Source organism: Hyperoodon ampullatus, assembly GCF_949752795.1.
Source record: "Hyperoodon ampullatus genome assembly, chromosome: 16".
Taxonomy (NCBI): domain Eukaryota; kingdom Metazoa; phylum Chordata; class Mammalia; order Artiodactyla; family Ziphiidae; genus Hyperoodon; species Hyperoodon ampullatus.
Genome location: NC_136929.1, coordinates 40816846 through 40839463, shown reverse-complemented (window position 1 = coordinate 40839463; position 22618 = coordinate 40816846). Strand labels below are relative to the sequence as shown.

Sequence of the window (22618 nt, the reverse complement as noted above, 5' to 3'; positions counted from 1 at the left end):
ATACATAGTTGCTACTCCCTTCTGGCCTCTAGAGTTTCTGCTGAAAAATCAGCTGATAATCTCATTGGGATTCCCTTGTATGTTATTTCTTCCTTTTCCTTGTTCCTTTTAAAGTTTTTATTTGTCTTTAATTTTTGTTCGTTTGAATAATATTCATCTCAGCATGTCCCTCTTTGGGGTATCCTGTATGGGACTTTCTGTGCTTCCTGCACTTGGGTGACTATTTCATTTCCCATGTTAGGGAAGTTTTCCACTATAATTTCTTCAGACATTTTCTAAGGCCGTTTCTTTCTCTTCTTTTTCTGGGACCCCTATAATGCAAATTTTGCATTTAATGTTGTACCAGAGGTCTCTGAGACTGTACTCATTTCTTTTCATTCTTTTTTCTTTATTCTGTTCTGTGGCAATGATTTCCACCACTCTGTCTTCCAGCTCACTTTTGTGTTCTTCTGCCTCAGTTATTCTGCTATCAATTCCTTCTAGTATATTTTTCCTTTTAGTTATTGTGTTACTCATCTCTGTTTGTTCTTTAAATCTTCTATCTTTTTGTTAAACATTTCTTGTATCTTCTCGTTCTGTGCATCCATTCTTTTTCTGAGATTTTGGATCAACTTTACTATTATTATTTTGAATTCTTTTTCAAGTAGATTGCCTATATACTCTTCATTTCATTGTTCTTCTAGGTTTTTATCTTACTTCTTCTTTTGCAACATATTTCACTGTCATCTCATTTTTGTCTAACTTACTGTGTTTGTGGTCTCCTTTTCATAGGCAGCATGATCATAGTTCCTTTTGATTCTGGTATGTGCCCCCTGGTGGGTTAGGTTAGTCCAGAGGTAGGCTTCCTGGTGGGAGGGACCAGTGCCTGCCCTCTGGTGGGTGGAACTGGGTTTTGACCTTCTGGTGGGCTTGGCCAAGTCACAGTGTGTGTTTGGGTGTGGCTGTGAACTTACTATAACTTTAGGCAGTCTGTCTGCTGATGAGTGGGGCTGTGCTCCTCCCTTTCTGGTTGTTCAGCCTGAGGCATTCCAAAACTGGAGCCTGCAGGCTGTTGGGCAGGGATAGGTCTTGGCGCAGAAACAGGGACCTCTGGGGAAGCTCACATCAGTTAATATTCCCTGGGGTCTCCGCTCCCTCTGCCCTTCCCCCACAGTGAGCTACAATGAACCCCTGCCTCCCCAGGAGACCTGGTAGGTATAGCCTAGGTTCCTATGGAAGTACTGCTTTGTGCTGGGTCCTGGTGCATGTGAGACATGGTGTGCACCCTTGAAGAGTGGAGTCACTGTTTCCCCCACCCCTGGGGAACTCCTACACTCACTCTCTGCTGACCTTCAAGGCTAGATGTTCTGGGAGTTCTTCATCCTGTTGCCAGACCCTCAGACTGTCTTGTGGGGGTGGGGTTATTTTTATGTGGGAAACTCCCTGTGTAGCCTGTGTGTGTTTAATATTTTATTATTATCATCATCATCATTATTATTGGTGTGAGGGCTGTTTTTAGAATGGATGACTGTCATCTCTTTCCTCAGTGTATGCTGAGCGTTATCCCCTTGATAGGGGTTTTGATTGGTGTTGTAGTGACAAGAGCCTGCCCTGGATATTGAGCGGGGCCTCCCCTTTGCTCTGTGATTGTCATTGCCCTGTTATGGACAGGGTCTGCTCCTTGGTTGTTCCAGTAGAAGCCTCCAGTTCTGTTTCTTAGCTGTGTTTCTGATTTGTGGTGTAAGGGGTATAAGTTAGGCAAGATTGGAGCACTCCCACTGGGAGAGAAGCCACTGAGTATTCCTTCTCTGGATCTGTTTACCTGTGAGTATGCTCTATTGTGCCACCTTTCACCCATTGTGCAAGCTCACAAGTTACTCTGTTGTTGCCATTGTTCTTATCCACACCTTAACCACAGCTATACCAGCAACTGACTCTGGTGTCTCTCAAGTGCTGTTTTCACTATACCACCAGCATAGATACACTGAAGCCAGGTCCCAGGATTGCAGTAATCATGGATCTGGAACCACTGTGGGTGCCATGAGGGCAGCTCAGAATCTGACTTGGTCCAGCTCCCATGTGTACATGCTCAGAAAGTCCACAGTTGTTAAAGCTAGACCTATCTCAGTTGCATGAGCACTTGTCTGTTCAGATGTTCCACAGATGCTGACTTTACCAAGCCAGTCATGGGGGTTTAATCTGAGGTTCATGAAGCTGCAAGGAGAGATTTCAGCTCTTTATCCTTAGTCGCATACTGCCTGAGACTCAGCTTTGGTTTCAGCCCCACCTCTGTGTGTGGGTCACTCACAGGCATCTGCTCCCTGCCCAGGCAGTAGGGTGCAGATGCAGCAACCAGCAGATACACATGAACCTGCTCTGCAGAGAGGCCCTCCTAGTGCCTGCAGAGGTGGGGGTAGGCACGTGGGCAGAGAGGTTGCATTGGCAGCCTGCTTTTTGTATGTCACTCAACAATGGTGCTTCAGTTCTAAGGAGCTCCTGGCTTCTTCCAGGAGCATTCCCAGTTGCAGAGCTCCTCAGTCTTATCACCTCAGGCTGTCTCTGAGCAGCCATCAACAGTCTCCTCCCCAGACCTGCTCTCCAAACCCACGTTCTGGCCCCCAGCTCCCGTCTGATCTGGCAGACACACATCTCAGGCTCAGACATGCAGGGCTGCGTATAGACCATCTGTGTAGGTCTTACTCTGTCTTTCCTGTCACAGACCAGTTACAGTGTTCTCCTCTGGGCCCCCAAAGCTCTACATCTGTTTCAGCTGATCTCCCCACTGGTGAGGAGGCTTCTCTCTCCTCTCCTTTAGCTCCCCCCACCCAGGGGCATTGGTCCAGTCCCACTTCCCCCTTTTTTTTTTCCTTTTCTCTCTTTCACACTACCTGGTTACGAGGGAATATTTCTTGTCCTTTTAGGTGTCCGAGGTTCTCTGCTAGTGTTCAGCAGATTCTCTGTGAGAATTGTTCCATTTTCAGATTTATTCCTGATGCTCTTGTAGAAAGAGGTGAACTCCATGTCCTTCTACACTGCCATCTTGACCCCTCTCCCTATTTTTATGTTTGAGACAAGTATTCTTTCAAGAAATGGATGTGATATGTTTTTGTGCTGCATTTAGAGAAGTCTTCATACGTACTTGTAGTAATGATGTTTATAAAGTTGTACCTGCATGCTATTTAACGAACACTGTTTTTTTTATGTGAAGCTGGCATTGTATTAATATGAATATCTATAATAGTCAAAACTAAAGTGACAGAAAACGAATGAGCTGTAGCCTTGGGTCGGGTTTGAGTAGGGGTATTGGCTATAAAAAGACAAAATTGAACTTTCTGGTGGAATATAAATGTTGTATATCTTCATTGAGATGGTGATTAACTGGACATACACATTTTTGGAAACTCATTCAACTGTATGTTTAAAGTGGGTGCATTTTATTGTGTATAAAAGACACCTCTATAAGGAGATTTGAAAAGTAAAAAAAATATTTTGAATGACTAATTGTAGGAACAATATTCAATATGTTCTTTATGTATTTATTAATTTTCAAACATATATACAGGGAGTTCCCTGGTGGCATAGTGGCTAAGAATCTGCCTGCCAATGCAGGGGACACAGATTCAATCCCTGGTCCAGGAAGATCCCACATGCTGCAGAGCACCTAAGCCCATGTGCCACAACTACTGAGCCTGCATTCTAGAGCTCACAAGCCACAACTACTGAGCCTGCATACCACAACTACTGAAGCACATAGAACCCATGCTCCATAACAAGAGAAGCCACCACACTGAGAAGGCCACACACTAAAATGAAGAGTAGCCCCGATCACTGAAACTACAGAAAGCTTGTGCACAACATCAAAGACCCAACCAGCCAAAAATAAATAAAAAATAAAATAAATAAGTTTAGAAAAAAAAATGTGGAAAATGATATCTATGCATCAATTGAAATAATCAATTACCATAAACTACTAATTTGAGTCATATGTTTATTTTTTAACTAAGATAAATATCTTAATGCTATAGACAGTTGTAACACTCTAAAACCTAGATCAGATAAGTAAACATATATGAGTGATATATGAAATAGAGGTTAACAATTGTGCTACATTTTATTTCACCAAAATATATTCCAAATAATGTGGGAAGAAGAAACATGCACACCATTGATCGGGGCGTGTTTGCCACTCTCTTGGGTTTTATTCCATGTTTCTCAATCCCCAGGTAAAACGTTAAGTTCTGACCTGCTCAATATCTGCACAAGTATTGATTTGTAACAACAAATAAGGTGGCACAATCAAAGAACAAAGTCAGAAAGATACATAAGCTCCTTGCAGAAGATGAAAGCTCTGTTGTTAGTCAAGCTGTTGATGGCATCGCTAATGAAGTTAGCAACTAAACTTAGAAAAAGAGAAAATGCTCATTTGTCCTCATTATATGACATACTTGTGCATGCAAGTTTTATTCCTTTCTTTCCTTCTTCCTACCTTCCTTCCAAACCAGTGTAAAAATAAATATCAAAACTAAATATCATAAACATCTTCCATCATAACACACCCAGTAATGCCCTAGCTTATGCAGAATTTTAGACAAAAATATTCCTTACTTACTAATCATACCCATAGATGTTTTAAAACTAGAACAGAGAAAGAACATAGGAATATATTTTAGAAGCAAACATACACATGTAACTAATTCATTAGTGCCCAGAAAGAGTATCATGTGTAAACATATGTGAACATCACTGTCAAAATCCTTTGAAAAGCATAAAGTGTTAAATTGACATAGCATAGCCCTTGGTTATCAAGTTTTAGAACATTTTATTCCTTCATTTGTGAGATATCATGAGAATTGAATGAAAACATTCCCTGTACTAGCAAAGGAAAAATTATTCTTGTTTTTCTGAAAAGTCAAAATAATTAGAGGACTTAGTGCAGAAGACCTGAAATTATTTATTTATGTTAAAATTTGACATAGTGAATTGCTATTCTGGGTTAGTACCTTGTTTCAAATGATATTTTCTTTTTTTTTATTTTTATTTTTACTAGTTTCTGCTTTATAAAAAAGTGAATCAGTCATACATATATATCTGTTCCCACATCCCTTCCATCATGCATCTCCCTCCCTCCCACCCTCCCCATCCCACCCCTCCAGGCGGTCACAAAGCACCGAGCTGATCTCCCTGTGCTCTGCGGCTGCTTCCCACTATCTATCTACCTTACGTTTGGTAGTGTATATATGTCCATGCCTCTCTTTCGCTTTGTCACAGCTTACCCTTCCCCTTCCCCATATCCTCAAGTCCATTCTCAAGTAGGTCTGTGTCTTTATTCCCGTTTTACCCCTAGGTTCTTCATGACATTTTTTTTTTAAATTCCATATATATGTGTTAGCATACGGTATTTGTCTTTCTCTTTCTGACTTACTTCACTCTGTATGACAGACTCTAGGTCTATCCACCTCATTACAAATAGCTCAGTTTCGTTTCTTTTTATGGCTGAGTAATATTCCATTGTATATATGTGCCACATCTTCTTTATCCATTCATCCGATGATGGACACTTAGGTTGTTTCCAGCTCCGGGCTATTGTGAATAGAGCTGCAATGAACATTTTGGTACATGTCTCTTTTTGAATTATGGTTTTCTCAGGGTGTATGCCTAGTAGTGGGATTGCTGGGTCATATGGTAGTTCTATTTTTAGTCTTTTAAAGAACCTCCATACTGTTCTCCATAGTGGCCGTACCAATTCACATTCTCACCAGCAGTGCAAGAGTGTTCCCTTTTCTCCACACCCTCTCCAGCATTTATTGTTTCTAGATTTCTTGATGATGGCCATTCTGACTGGTGTGAGATGATATCTCATTGTAGTTTTGATTTGCATTTCTCTAATGATTAGTAATGTTGTGCATTCTTTCATGTGTTTGTTGGCAGTCTGTATATCTTCTTTGGAGAAATGCCTATTTAAGTCTTCTGCCCATTTTTGGATTCGCTTGTTTGGTTTTTTGCTATTGAGCTGCATGAGCTGTTTATAAATTTTGGGGATTAATCCTTTGTCAGTTGCTTCATTTGCAAATATTTTCTCCCATTCTGAGGGTTGTCTTTTGGTCTTGTTTATGATTTCCTTTGCTGTGCAAAAGCTTTGAAGTTTCATTAGGTCCCATTTGTTTATCTTTGTTTTTATTTCCATTTCTCTAGGAGGTGGGTCAAAAACGATCTTGCTGTGATTTATGTCATAGAGTGTTCTACCTATGTTTTCCTCTAAGAGTTTGATAGTTTCTGGCGTTACATTTAGGTCTTTAATCCATTTTGAGCTTATTTTTGTGTATGGTGTTAGGGAATGATCTAATCTCAAACTTTTACATGTCCCTGTCGAGTTTTCCCAGCACCACTTATTGAAGAGGCTGTCCTTTCTCCACTGTACATTCCTGCCTCCTTTATCAAAGATAAGTTGACCATATGTGCGTGGGTTTATCTCTGGGCTTTCTATCCTGTTCCATTGATCTATCTTACTGTTTTTATGCCAGTACCACACTGTCTTAATTACTGTAGCTTTGTAGTAGAGACTGAACTCAGGGAGCCTGATTCCTCCAGCTCCGTTTTTCGTTCTCAAGATTGCTTTGGCTATTCGGGGTCTTTTGTTTTTCCAAACAAATTTTGAAATTTTTTGTTCTAGTTCTGTGAAAAATGCCAGTGGTAGTTTGATAGGGATTGCATTGAATCTGTAGATTGCTTTGGGTAGTAGAGTCATTTTCACAATATTGATTCTTCCAATCCAGGAGCATGGTATATCTCTCCATCTATTTGTATCATCTTTAATTTCTTTCATCAGTGTCTTATAATTTTCTGCATACAGGTCTTTTGTCTCCTTAGGTAGTTTTATTCCTAGATATTTTATTCTTTTTTTTGCAATGGTAAATGGGAGTGTTTTCTTGATTTCATTTTCAGATTTTCATCATTAGTGTACAGGAATGCCAGAGATTTATATACATTAATTTTGTATCCTGCTACTTTACCAAATTCATTGATTAGCTCTAGTAGTTTTTCGGTAGCATCTTTAGGATTCTCTATGTATAGTATCATGTCATCTGCAAACAGTGACAGCTTTACTTCTTCTTTTCCAATTTGGATTCCTTTTATTTCCTTTTCTTCTCTGATTGCTGTGGCTAAAACTTCCAAAACTAGGTTGAATAAGAGTGGTGAGAGTGGGCAGCCTTGTCTTGTTCCTGATCTTAGTGGAAATGGTTTCAGTTTTTCAACATTGAGGACAATGTTGGCTGTGGGTTTGTCATATATGGCCTTTATTATGTTGAGGAAAGTTCCCTCTATGCCTACTTTCTGCAGAGTTTTTATCATAAATGGGTGTTGAATTTTGTCGAAAGCTTTCTCTGCATCTATTGAGATGATCATATGGTTTTTCTCATTCAACTTTTTAATATGGTGTATCACATTGATTGATTTGCATATATTGAAGAATCCTTGCATTCCTGGAATAAACCCCACTTGATCATGGTGTATGATCCTTTTAATGTGCTGTTGGATTCTGATTGCTAGTATTTTGTTGAGGAGTTTTGCATCTATGTTCATCAGTGATATTGGCCTGTAGTTTTCTTTCTTTGTGACATCCTTGCCTTGTTTTGGTATCAAGGTGATGGTGGCCTCGTAGAATGAGTTTGGGAGTGTTCCTTCCTCTGATATTGTTTGGAAGAGTTTGAGAAGGATGGGTGTTAGCTCTTCTCTAAATGTTTGATAGAATTCGCCTGTGAAGACACCTGGTCCTGGGCTTTTGTTTGATGGAAGATTTTTAATCACAGTTTCAATTTCAGTGCTTGTGATGGTCTATTCATATTTTCTATTTCTTCCTGAGTCAGTCTTGATAGGTTGTGCATTTCTAAGAATTTGTCCATTTCTTCCAGGTTGTCCATTTTACTGGCATAGAGTTGCTTGTAGTAATCTCTCATGATCTTTTGTATTTCTGCAGTGTCAGTTGTTACTTCTCCTTTTTCTTTTCTAATTCTATTGATTTGCGTCTTCTCCCTTCTTTTCTTGATGAGTCTGGCTAATGGTTTGTCAATTTTGTTTATCTTCTCAAAGAACCAGCTTTTAGTTTGGTTGATCTTTGCTATCGTTTCCTTCATTTCTTTTTCATTTATTTCTGATCTGATCTTTATGATTTCTTTCCTTCTGCTAACTTTGGGGGTTTTTTGTTCTTCTTTCTCTAATTGCTTTAGTTGCAGGGTCAGGTTGTTTACTCGAGATGTTTCCTGTTTCCTAAGGTGGGATTGTATTGCTATAAACTTCCCCCTTAGAACTGCTTTTGCTGCAACCCATAGGTTTTGGGTCGTCGTGTCTCCATTGTCATTTGTTTCTAGGTATTTTTTTATTTCCTCTTTGATTTCTTCAGTGATCACTTCGTTATTGAGTAGTGTATTGTTTAGCCTCCATGTGTTTGTATTTTTTACAGATCTTTTCCTGTAATTGATGTCTAGTCTCATAGCATTGTGGTCGGAAAAGATACTTGATACAATTTCAATTTTCTTAAATTTACCAAGGCTTGATTTGTGACCCAAGATATGATCTATACTGGAGAATTTTCCATGAGCACTTGGAAAAATGTGTATTCTGTAGTTTTTGGATGGAATGTCCTATAAATATCAACTAAGTCCATCTTGTTTAATGTATCATTTAAAGCTTGTGTTTCCTTATTTATTTTCATTTTTGATGATCTGTCCATTGGTGAAAGTGGGGTGTTAAAGTCCCCTACTATGAGTGTGTTACTGTCGATTTCCCCTTTTATGGCTGTTAGTATTTGCCTTATGTATTGAGGTGCTCCTATGTTGGGTGCATAAATATTTACAATTGTTATATCTTCTTCTTGGATCGATCCCTTTATCATTATGTAGTGTCCTTCTTTGTCTCTTCTAATAGTCTTTATTTTAAAGTCTATTTTGTCTGATATAAGAATTGCTACTCCAGCTTTCTTTTGATTTCCATTTGCATGGAATATCTTTTTCCATCCCCTTACTTTCAATATGTATGTGTCTCTAGGTCTGAAGTGGGTCTCTTGTAGACAGCATATATATGGGTCTTGTTTTTGTATCCATTCAGCCACTCTGTGTCTTTTGGTGGGAGCATTTAGTCCATTTACATTTAAGGTAATTATTGATATGTATGTTTCTATTCCCATTTCCTTAATTGCTTTGGGTTCATTATTGTAGGTATATTCCTTCTGTTGTGTTTCTTGCCTAGAGAAGTTCCTTTAGCATTTGTTGTAAAGCTGGTTTGGTGGTGCTGAACTCTCTCAGCTTTTGCTTGTCTGTAAACGTTTTAATTTCTCCATCAAATCTGAATGAGATCCTTGCTGGGTAGAGTAATCTTGGTTGCAGGTTTCTCTCCTTCATCACTTTAATTATGTCCTGCCACTCCCTTCTGGCTTGTAGAGTTTCTGCTGAGAGTTCAGCTGTTAACCTGATGGGGATTCCCTTGTGTGTTATTTGTTGTTTTTCCCTTGCTGCTTTTAATATGATTTCTTTGTGTTTAATTTTTGACAGTTTGATTAATATGTGTCTTGGCGTATTTCTTCTTGGATTTATTCTGTATGGGACTCTCTGTGCCTCCTGGACTTGATTAACTATTTCCTTTCCCATATTACGGAAGTTTTCAACTATAATCTCTTCAAATATTTTCTCAGTCCCTTTCTTTTTCTCTTCTTCTTCTGGAACCCCTATAATTCGAATGTTGGTGCGTTTAATGTTGTCCCAGACGTCTCTGAGACAGTCCTCTGTTCTTTTCATTCTTTTTTCTTTATTTTTCTCTGCATTAGTTATTTCCACTATTTTATCTTCCACGTCACTTATCCATTCTTCTGCCTGAGTTATTCTGCTATTGATTCCATCTAGAGTATTTTTCATTTCATTTATTGTGTTTTTAATCGATGCTTGATTCATCTTTATTTCTTCTAGGTCCTTGTTAACTGTTTCTTGCATATTGTCTATTCTATGTCCAAGATTTTGGATCTTGGAAATAGAATCTTGGATCAGCTTTACTATCATTATTCTGAATTCTTTTTCAGGTAGACTGCCTATTACCTCTTCATTTGTTAGGCCTGGTAGGTTTTTATCTTGCTCCTTCACCTGCTGTGTGTTTTTCTGCTTTCTCATTTTGCTTATGTTACTGTGTTTGGTGTCTCCTTTTTGCAGGCTGCAGATTAGTAGTTCCCATTGTTTTTGTTGTCTGTCCCCCATGGCTAAGGTTGTTTCAGTAGGTTGTGTAGGTTTCCTGGTGGGGGGGACTAGAGCCTGTGTTCTGGTGGCCGAGGCTCGATCTTGCCTTTCTGGTGGACAGGTCCACGTCCGGTGGAGTGTTTTAGGGTGCCTGTGGCCTTATTATGTTTTTAGGCAGCCTCTCTGCTAATGGGTGGGGTTGTGTTCCTGCCTTGCTAGTTGCTTGGCATAGGGTGACCAGCACTGTAGCTTGCTGGTCGTTGACTGAAGCTGGGTGCTGGTGTTGAGATGGAGATCCCTGGGAGATTTTCGCTGCTTGATATTATGTGGAGCTGGGAGGTCTCTTGTGGACCTGTGTCCTGAAGTTGGCTCTCCCACTTCAGAGGCACAGCACTGACTCCTGGCTGCAGAACCAAGAGCCTTTCATCCACCCGGCTCAGAATAACTGTGAGAAACAGTAGAAAGAAAGTATTAGTAGAAGAAAGAAAGAGAGAGGGAAAGAAAGGAAGAAGAGAAGAAAGGAAGGAAGGAAGGAAGAAAGAAAGAAAGGAGGGAGGGAGGGAGGAAGGATGGAAAGAAAGAAGGAAAGAAATGAGGGAGGGAGGGAGGAATGAAAGCAAAAGGAGGAGTGAATGGAAGAAGGGAGGGAGGGAGGGAGGGAGGAAGGAAAGAAAGAAAGAAAGACAGGAGGGAGGGAGGGAGGAAGGAAAGAAAAAGAAAGTTGAAAGAAGAAGGTTGGGAGGGAGGGAGGGAGGAAGGAAAAAGAAAGAAGGAAAGGAGGAGCGGAGGGAGGGAGGGAGGAAGGGAAGGTAGGAAAAAAGAAAGAGCAGGTAAAGTAAAATAGAATAAAGTATGAAATATAGTTGTGTTATTAAAATTAAAAAGTAATTATTGATAAAAAACACGGACCGATAGAACCCTGGGACATATGCTGGAAGCAAAGCTATACAGAGAGAATCTTACACAGAAGATTACAAATACACATTCACAAAAAGAGAGCAGGGGGGAAAATCAAAAATCTTGCTCTCCAAGTCCACCTCCTCAATTTGGGATAATTCATTGTAAAAAGAGGAAAAGGGCGAGAGGTCTGAAATCTTGCTAAGTCCACCTCCTTAATCTGGGATAATTCGTTGTAAAAAGAGGAAAAAGGGGGGAAAGTCTTAAATCTTGTCCTCAAAGTCCACTTCCTCAATTTGGGATGATTCGCTGTCCATTCATGCACTCCACAGACGCAGGGCACATCAAATGGACCGTGGAGCTTTAATCCGCTGCCACCGAGGCTGCACAGAGAGATTTCCCTGTCTCTGCTCTCACAACTCCCGGGTCTCAGCCTTGGACCTGGCCCCGCCTCTGCTCGTAGGTCGCCGGAGGGCGTCCGTTCTTCGCTCAGACAGGACGGGTTTAAAGGAGCCGCTGATTCAGGGGCTCTGGCTCACTCAGGCAGAGGGGAGGGAGGGGCGCGCAGTGTGGGGCGGGCCTGCGGCGGCAGATGCCTGCGTGACGTTGCAGCAGTCCGTGGCGCTCCGTGCGCCCTCCCGGGAAAGCCGTCCCCGGGTCCCGGGACCCCGGCAGTGGCGGGGTGCACAGGCCTCCCGGAAGTCGGGGCGGACAGTGACCCACGCTCTCACACAGGCCCCGCGGCGGCGGCCGGCGGCGGCGGCGGCGGCGGCCGGCGGCGGCGGCGGCGGCGGCCGGCGGCGGCGGCGGCGGCGGCCGGCGGCGGCGGCGGCGGCGGCCTGCGGCGGCCGCGGGCGGTGGCCGGCGGCGGCGGCAGTCAGCGGCGGAGGCGGCAGCATCTGCCGCCCCAGCGTCCCACGCCCGTCTCCGAGGTCCACGCCTTACCCGCGGCTCGCCCCTGTCTCCGGCACCTCCCCAAACAGCCCTCTTAATGCCCTCTCCTCGCGCACCAGGCAACAAAAGGGAAAAAAGTCTCTTGCCTCTCCGGTAGCTCCAGACCCTTTCCCCGGACTCCCTCCGGGCTCGCCGTGGTGCACTAACTCCTTCAGGCTCTCTTCCTGCCGCCAGCCACAGTCCTCTCCCTGCGCTCTGACTGAAAGCCGATACCCGAGCCTCAGCTCCCAGCCCCGCCCGCCCCGGCGGCCGAGCAGACAAGCCTCTCGGGCTGGTGTGTGCCTGAGGGCACCGATCCTCTGTGCTGGAATCTCTCTGCTTTGCCCTCCTCACCCCTGTTGCTGTGCTCTCCTCCGCTACTCTGAAGCTTTCCCCCTCCGCCACCTGCAGTCTCCGCCCGCGAAGGGGCTTGTAGTGTGTAGAAACCTTCCCTCCTTCATGGCTCCCTCCCACTGGTGCAGGTCCCGTCCATATCCTATTGTCTCTGTTTATTCTTTTTTTTTCTTTTGACCTACCCAGGTATGTGGGGAGTTTCTTGCCTTTTGGGGGGTCTGAGGTCTTCTGTCAACGTTCAGTAGGTGTTCTGTTGGAGTTGTTCCACGTGTAGATGAATTTCTGATGTATCTGTGGGGAGGAAGGTGATCTCCGCGTCTTACTCTTTCGCCATCTTCCCTTTGTCCAACCTCAAATGATATTTTCTATTTCATGGTTTTTGTTTGTTTGTTTGTTTCTAATGAAATATTTTATTGAACTAAATGCACTTCATTTTACTAATAGTAGAGTTGATCTTGCAATCAGAAATTTAATGAGCTAATGAAACACTTCACATCATTTATAGAAACAATTGTTACCTTGTTTTAATGAAAGTTTAAAACATTTAATATAATAAACAGAAAAAAAGTCAGAAATCATACATAAAGAGCAATTTAAGACAATAGAAAAAAGTGAGAAGCAAATCTTCACATTATGAAAACACTAGGCTAGCAGGAAAAAACTATAAAAAATGCTCCAACATAAATATCTTTAAATTAGATTTTATATCTAAGAAAGTACACAATAAATCAGTAATTTGTAAAATTCAGCGTAGAATTTTAAAAATAATAACAGTAAGATGTGAGAAGAGAATTCAGAAAATTCACTGAAGAAAATCACCCGATCAAAACAAAAAAGGAAGACAGAGTTATAAGACGATCAATAAGTGTCACTGTGAAGAGAAACAAAACAGTGAAGAGAATAAAAACAATATAATGTGCACAAAAAATGAGAAAGTGAAATATTTAGAACACTCAGACTCTAACCCTAAACCAACCCTAATACAAAGTGCAAATGGGAGTCCTCAAAGAAAAACAAACAACACAATGGGGTAGAAATAACACTTAAAACAATTGTTTTTTAGTTTTAATATTTATATTGAAAGTTTCATCATTTAAGTAGGAAAGTTGTACCATGATTGACAATTTTAGGACGTACACCTTTGTTTGATTATAGTAGCTAGAGTTAAATATATTTATTGCTGACCATAGTTCTTCACTGAAGTTTCAGCAATCTAGTTGATTCTTCAGAAAAGAAACATGACTATATTCTTACAAATTCCATTATTCTAATATTCTTTATGGTTGAAGGACAGCTTGTCTGAAGTTTAAAATTTTGCTCACTCTTTTTTTCTTTGCCATTCTTAAAATATTATTTCACTGTTGTCTTATTTTGTATGTTATAAAAAAGCTGGTGTTGACCTGATTTTCTCTATAAGTGACTTGATAATTTTACCTGGATGTTTTGCATTTTTTCCTGATGAATTTACAATCTAAGACTTTATTTCATGGTATTTTAAAACTATTAGTAACATTACAATCCATGTAGAACCTTCAAATCAGCAAACACACTATTACAGGAAAATAAATTCTCATGTTATGTACATAAATGGTTTCATTGTTGAGCTACTCCAACTACTCCATTTTTTTTTTAAGGAATCCACTCCTCATGGGACTACAAATATCTATTACTTGTACCAGTTCATACTTCTAGGGTCAGATAACAAGTACGACTCTACATAAATAGCCCTTTCAAATCTGAAGGTCCTTATGGTGTACAAACTTGTATTCTCTAGGCTGTCCAAAGTAAACAGTGGTATGCTGCAGTGAGCTTTAACTGTCTCTTGGCACTGAATGCTAAATTTTCAGGAATTTTGCTAGCATTTGATAACAGGTTGGTAGCTTGAAATGGAGCATGGCATAATATTTACACCATGATAATTAAATCCACAAATCAGGGCTTCCTTGTTATTCACCTCCTGCTGGTTATTAAGTATTTACCACAAGTATTACTAGTGATACCCCATGTCAAAAGTTTGTTGTTTTTTTATTTCCCCCAGAAGAGGCAAGAAATGAAAGTAGAGAAAAGGAAGAGAAGAGTAGGGAAGAGAAAGGAGGATGGAAAGGATGAAGGCAACACTGAAGAAAGGAAGGAGGGAAGGAAGGAAGGAAGGAAGGAAGGAAGGGAATGTCTAAATCATTTAACCTACATTCACACACTTCCTGAAGGTAATATTTTATTTTTGACATATTTTGGAAAGCTGCATTAAAATATGACTTAAAAAACATTATTTGGAATATGAAAGTAGTTTTTTAGTAACATTTTCATTATCTCCTAAGTGATGATACATTTTTCTATAATATTGCATAAGCTTTCTTTTCAGAGGAGAAAAATTACATGTAAATATATTTCAGAGAAAAAAAGGAAAGATTTCCTATCCATAAATAACAATAAATATCTTCATGCATAAAATAAGAAGGGTGAAATGAGCATTACATATTTGAATAAAATCTGATTTGGAAAACTATAATAACTTTTAAAATTTATATCTCCATGACCCCTGTAACAGTCTTCTAATTTTATTCTTTTTTCAGGACTCCTCCTTTTGAATAAATATCCTAGACTGCTGTCTGAGGAAACTTACTAAAATATAAATGTTATCATGTGACTACATTGTGTAATTCTGCCCCTAAATTAAATATGCATTAATTATTTTTTTAAACACTATCCTTGAAAAGTAGAGAAGGGGGACAAAAAGAAGCAAATGTAGAAAAAATATGGAAAACCTGCTGAAAGCCTATTCATTTATAGCTTTTTCCATTACTGTAGATTTATAAATACTTCTTAAACTGTACTATATGCTCTTTAATCTTGTATCCACCATCTGCCTTTAATTTAACATGTCTTTATTCAAATATTTAATAGTAAGCAACTATTGTATACTCAGCATGGGCTGGTCCTGAGGTAGACAATATATAGATGGAAAATGCATGACACATGAATTAAGGAATTCATATTTTGGATAGAAAAACTGATAAGAAAATAGATAATTATACAAAGGTTTTGCAAATTAACTCACACTGTAACTCAAATTCATAGATAAAGTAAACATATTTGATTTTAGTTTACTTGAATACTAATTTCTCTGCCAATTCTTTATCAAAATATTACTAGGGAGATAAAGACAGTTAACTAAATATTGCATCAGATCAAAAATATAGGATAATGTAAATGCTCCCTGGAGATAAAACTCTCACTTAGAAACAACAAATCTACATTTCTTCCCCCATTCCTTTCTATAAAGTAGGTTATTTATTTATTTATTTAGTGTTGAGGTCATGCTTATGCATCCATGTGAAACAGGGTGAAGGCACAAACTGATTCTATGACAGGATTTGGAGATTCACTGTCTTCTGTCACATGCCTTTGGGGAAAATTCACTTTCCCATGAGATATGGCTTTCCCTGCTGGAGTTCCTAGTTAATTTTGACAACTAATACCATTATGTTGAGTCTTCCTGACTTACTCATGGAGAGTATTGCCTTCTAGATGGTTTGCTTTAATCTGGAATTAAGCTATCCTTAGACTCCTCAGTGTTTTTCAGAGGTCCAATCTCTAGTAGATCAAGCATTTTTTCTTCCATCCTATACATACACCAATTAATTCCAATCTATACATACACCCATTAATCTTTCTCTATATCACAATTCCATTCTATATATATAACCGTTAATCTTTCTCTATGTCACAATTCCTTTGGGTTTGGAAATGAGGCAGATTATTTTATTTCCTCTATGACATATCCTATTACCATAAAGTGTGCCAAATTTTTGTAAATAAAAGGGTTATATTCTCTATAATAGCAGGAAAATCTCTGATCTAAGCCTATGTTATACAGAATTCAGATATAAAAATTTGAAAAATAATCTAAGACAAAAACATATTTTGCAAATATTTTGTATATTATATAATACTATTATATAAAATCAGTATTTACTTTTTGTCAGAAATTTTCACTTAAGTAATGGACATTTTGGATTAGCTTAGGTAAAGTATTTTTACTCAGAAAGGCTGAAAAAAGATCCACCATTAACAATTTACAATATTTGTTTACAAAATTATTATACCATAAAATTTGGTAATTGCTGGTAATCTAAACTGAGGAAAATGGGAACCAAAGATTTCTTAGGAAAGCTAAGCTAAAGAATAGAGATGTTTGGAGCAAAAGTAAAACATGCAAAATCTACTAGAGCAACATACCTGTGGGAAAATACAGGGATTTAACAATGAAGGAAATGTAGAATCTGAGGAATGAAAGGAAAACAGTAAGGCTAGAGAAATAAGTAAGGTAAGATTAAGCTATATATTGGATGTAGTTCTATGAATACAAGTTAAAGGCTCTAAGAAAAAGGTATCTTTGGGGTAACAAAATAATGTATTAAAATTATACTTAAAAAGTATTTTTGAAGACAAAAGAATGGTTTGGGGAAGAGCATAAATTTTGAGGCAAGAAGACAATGCTAAGTTAGTGAGAGAAAAATGAGGTGACCTGGGTTTGAAATATGTATATGGAAAAATGTTTAAATATATAAAATGTAATAGTTAAATTTTTAAATATATATATTTAAACATGTATATTACCCACATACTTGACTCTCCCCTTAAAAAATAGTTTGAAGTGTAAGACAATAGTTGATTATATCATTAATGAGAACCTTGAGAAGAAAGTTACTTGACAAAGGGTGTAAGAGAATGTAAAACATTGACATGACATTGACATGATTGTTTTTACTGTAAAGGTAATGGGAAAAGTTAATAATATTAACAATATTTACATAAGTGAGAAATAATACAGAACTTTGGACAAATACTGTAAATATCTTCTATTATATTAATATATATTCTGTGTCTTGGTTATCCTAAAATAAAACCTTAGTTAGTTTGTTTGCTGAGAAACCCAAAGACCTTTCCCTGGAATAGTTATTTCCATCTTCTATAGACTGTAACTCAAATCTTTTATTTTGAAGCTACTTTTTTTTTTTTTTTTTTTTTTTTTTTTTTTTTTTTTTTTTTTGCGGTACGCGGGCCTCTCACTGCTGCGGCCTCTCCCGTTGCGGAGCACAGGCTCCGGACGCGCAGGCCCAGCGGCCATGGCTCACGGGCCCAGCTCTGCAGCATATGGGATCCTCCCGTACCGGGGCACAAACCCGTATCCCCTGCATCGGCAGGCGGACTCTCAACCACTGCGCCACCAGGGAGGCCCTTGAAGCTACTTTTACATGTTTATTGTGGGATATTCACTATATGTTATAGACTCATATGTATGTTATACATTAGATCTCTAGACTCCTTCATCCTGTATAAATGCAACTTCATATCCTTTGACCAACATTTACCCATTTCCTGTACCTTCCTACCCTTGGTAACCAGCATTCGACTCCCTACTTCTGCATATTCAACTTTTTTAGATTCCACAGATAAAGAAATCATGTGATACTTGTCTTTTTGTGTCTGGCTTATTTCACTAAGCATAATGTCTTCCAGATTCATCCAGGTTTTTCTATGGCTGAAAAATAGGCCAGTGTGTGTGAGGGGTGTGTGTATGTGTGTGTGTGTGTGTGGTGTGTGGTGTTTCTGTGTGTATACCACGTTTTCTATATTCATTCATCTGTCAATGGACGTTTAGGTTGTTTCCACACCTTAGTTATTGTGAATAATGCTGTAATAAACATGGAAGCACAAATATCCCTTAGAGTTACTGATTTCATTACTTTGGGGTTTATACCCAGAAGAGAAATTACTGGATCATATGGTAGTTGTATTTTTACATTTTTGCAGAAACTCAATACTGTTTTCCATAATGACTATAACAGTTTACATTCCCATCAACAACATACAAGGGGTTTCCTTTTCACTACATCCTTGCCAACACTTGCCATAGATTTGATAGTAGCCATCTAACAGTTGGGAAGTCATATTTCATTGTGATTTTGATTTGCATTTCTCTGATGACTTGTGATGTTGAGGACCTTTTCATATACCTGTTGGGCATTTGTATGTCTTCTTTGGAAAAATGTCTATTCAGGTTCTTTGCCCATTTTTTAATCAGGGTGTTGTCAGGTTTTTTTTTCCATTGAGTTTTATGAGTGCTTTATATATTTTGGATACTAACCCCTCATCAGATATATAGTTTGCAAATATTTTCTTCCATTCAGTAGGTTGACTTTTAATTTTGTTGATTTTTTTTCCTTTGCTGTGTAAAAGCTGTCAATTTGATGTGGTCTCACGTGTTTATCTTTTCTTTTGTTGCCTGTGCTTTATGATATTCAGAAACTTATTACTAAGGCCAATGTCAAGGAGCTTTTCCCTTCTTCTAGGGGTCCTATGGTTTAATGTCTCACATTTAAGTCAGTCCATTTTGAGTTGATTTTTTTGTATGGTATAAAATAAGGGTATGATTTCATTCTTTTACATGTGGCTATCCAGTTTTCCTAACACTATTTACTAAAGAGATTATCCTTCCCCCATTGTATATTCTTGACACCATTGTCAAATATTAGTTGACCATATACGTGTTCACTTACTTCTGGGCTCTTTATTTTGGTTCCAATGGTCAATATGTTTGTTGTTATGTCAGTGCCATACTCTTTTGATTACTATAGTTTTGTAATATGGTTTGAAAGCAGGAAATGTAATGCCTCCAGATTTGTTCTTTCTAAAGAGTGTTTTGACTATTCAGGGTCTTTTGTCGTTCCATATGAATTTTAGGATATTTTTTTCTGTGAAAAAAGAGCCATTAGACTTTTGATAGGGATTACCATGAATCTATAGATGGCTTTGGGTTGTATGGACACATTCACAATATTAATTATTCCAATACATGAACAAGGAATATCCTTCCATTTACTTGTATCTTCTTCAATTTATTTCAACAATGTTTTATATTTTTCAGTGTATAGATCATTGAATTCCTTGGTTAAATTTGTTCCTAAATATTTTACTCTTTTTGATGTTATTCTAAATTAGAGTGTTTTCTGATAGCTCATTGTTGGTGCAAAAAAATGAAAATTATTTTTGTATGTTGACTTTAACCTCTTTCAATATTAAATGCTCTACTTATTTACACTTTAATATTCCACATCTAATTTTCCATATGTTTAGGAACACTATATGCTTGATTTACATTATGCTTCTTAATTTTATTTTCTCTATCACATTGCTAAACTTCAACAGCACTTTTAAATTTTAAGGCCCTATATTACATTGTGGTTTTCATGTATATATTTGTCTCCTGGGCTTTAAGTCTCTGGAGTGTAAACACTAGGTAATTTTTTGTTTGAATTCCTAAAAATAGAATACTTTCTATCACACAACAGGTACCTAATAAAAGTGCACTTAATGGTGAAAAATCAGATCACAAATCCTAAAAAGAACATAGCTAAAATATGTTAAGCTTCTGTTAATGACCAGGTTATATCTATGCATATCTAAAAAATGTCAAAATTTTATGGGATAGATTTGTAATTTATTCCTTTTTACAAAAAATGGACACTGAAATAACCACTTTAAAAGCTAGCTGTTGGGGAGTGCACTGAGTGTCATGGGAGCAGCACCTTATTCCCCTGCTCCCTGAAATGCAGCCTTCAAATTTGGGACTCCCTCATGCACCTCAGGTACCGCTGCAGCCACCGAGAACCCCATGGGTGGGTTTGGAGCTTTTGGGGCAACATCTACAACAGCAGGTTCTGCATTCAGCTTTTCTGCTCCAGCTAACACAAGCATTACTGGACTCTTTGGTGTTACTCAGAACAAAGTTTTGGATTTGGTACTTATTTTGGCACAACAGCTGGAACTAGTATGGTTTAGGTACTGACTTGGTAACTAGACTTGGATTTAGAGGATTTAATACACAGCAGCAGTGGAAGCAACAAACTACATTAGGTGGTCTCTTCATTCAGCCTACAAAAGCTCCTGCCCAGTTCAAACAACTGATAAATACTGCAAGTGCTCTTTCTGTTCCAATGCTACTGGGAGATGAGAGAGATGCTATTTTGGCAAAATGGAATTAACTACAGGCCTTTTGGGGAACAGAAAAAGGAAATTTTAACAGTAGCTTTCCACCAACAGAATTCAAACAAGAAAATCCCTTTTGCTGGTTTAAGGCAGTAGGTTATAGTTGTATGCCCAATAATAAACATGAAGATGCGCTAGTGGTTTTAGTTTTCAACAAAAAAGAAACAGATACTCAAAGCCAGCAACAACAATTGGTAGAATCATTGAATAAAATTTTGGGAGGAAACCAGACCCTTACTGTAAATGTAGAGGGTTTTAAATCATTGTCAGATGATCAGACAGAAATTGTCATTTATGTTGTTGAGTGTTCTCCAAATGTTACTTCAAGAAGAGTCCCAGCTACAATAATATATGCCCATTTTGAACAAACCAATATAAAAACACAGTTGCAGCAACTTTGTGTAATGCTTTCTATGACTTGAACAGAACATTCTTCTGCACAGATCAAACAGCTTTTACAGAATCCTCCTGCTGATGTTGATCCTATTATCTGGGAGCAAGTCAAAGTGGATAACCCTGATTCTGAACACTTAATTCCTGTACCAATGGTGGGTTTCAAAGAACTTCTTTGAAAACTGAAAGTTCAAGATCAGATGACTAAGCAGCATCAGACCAGATTAGATATCATATTTGAAGATATTGGTGAATTACAGAAGAATTAAACTACAGCTACAACTATGGCCAAAATTGCACAATATAAGAGGAAACTCATGGACATTCCCATAGAATCTTCAGGCCCTAATCAAACAGTAAATTCAGAGGAAGAGTGTATATGGCATCCAAGCTGATGAAATTCAGCTAGATACATTTCATTGTGAACTAAATACCCTACTCATTTTAAGGACTGGGTAAATGAACTGATGTCCCAAATCAGGATGCAGAATCATTTTGGAGCAGTCAAATCTGAAGAAAGATATTACATAGATGCAGACCTCTTACGAGAAATCAAGCAGCATTTGAAACAACAACAGGAAGACCTTAGCCACTTGATTAGCATCATAAAAGATGACCTAGAAGATGAGTTGGTAGAACATGGATTGAATGAAACCATCCACATCAGAGGTGGTGTCTTCAGTTGATATTTCACAAACTTGTGTTAAAGGTTTTTGAAATACATCTTGTTATATCAGGCCGTCCTTAAGAATGAAACTGACCACATGGAGGAGAAAAAAAACAAAAACAAAAAGCAATCCTCCCCCTGACTTGGTTTTTGAGAAGATTACTGACAAATTATCATTCATCAAATCTGAAATACCAGTCATTTCACTGCTCTTCAGAGATAGCCTTCAAAAGATTTACATCTATTATAAAAGCTGTAATTACTTTAAAAGAGAAGTACATAATTACCAGAAATATGTACTATTGTACATTTTTACAATAGCATTGTTCTTAAAAATAATCAGTGTTTAATGATTATTCTTCATTGAGCCTGTACTCTGCTTCAAATAGCAAGTAAATATGTAATGCCTACTTTGCACATAACAAAATAAACTGTGTAATTACTTGGCTGCTGAGGATTTGTACTTCAGAATGTAAATGTGCATCAGTTTTTACAGTTGTGAATTCATCTATGGGAGGAGTAAAGGAAATCCAGGAGTATTTAATCATTAATATGGTTTCATTCTATAAAGATTTGAAAATATATTTTCATATTATTTTACTTGTTTGGAATTTAAAGAACACATCTAAGCAATTAGGATATAACAAAATTACATTTTACCATTTTTTTAACTATTTTTGTTTTTTGAAACTTTTTATTTCTTTTCTTTTTTTTTTTTTTTTTTGCAGTATGCGGGCCTCTCACTGTTGTGGCCTCTCCCATTGCGGAGCACAGGCTCTGGACGCGCAGGCTCAGCAGCCATGGCTCACGGGCCCAGCTACTCCGTGGCATGTGACATCTTCCTGGACCAGGGCACAAACCCGTGTCCTCTGCATCAGCAGGCGGACTCTCAACCGCTGCGCCACCAGGGAAACCCCATTTTGTTTCTTAAAAAAAGAAAATTCCTTGGCAGTGATTTGGACTCTGTGCTTTCACTGCTGAGGGTGCAGGTTTAATCCCTGGTTGGGGAACTAAGATCCTTCAAGCCTCAAGGGCAAAAAAAAAAAAAAAGAAAAAGAAAAGAAAAGAAATAAAACAAATAAATTATTGATTGTAAATAGTTTTTATACAAAAATAAAAGTTAGCT

The 22618-nt window shown here is 38.4% G+C and overlaps 1 pseudogene across 1 annotated transcript; it reads left to right on the top strand.

Annotated features, from left to right (window-relative positions):
* Positions 1 to 2322: 2322 nt before the first annotated feature.
* Positions 2323 to 21511, top strand: LOC307064901 (nucleoporin p54-like; annotated as a pseudogene). Its single transcript has 2 exons — positions 2323 to 2668; positions 20000 to 21511. The product of its transcript is annotated as a nucleoporin p54-like (transcript).
* The last annotated feature ends 1107 nt before the right edge of the window (positions 21512 to 22618 follow it).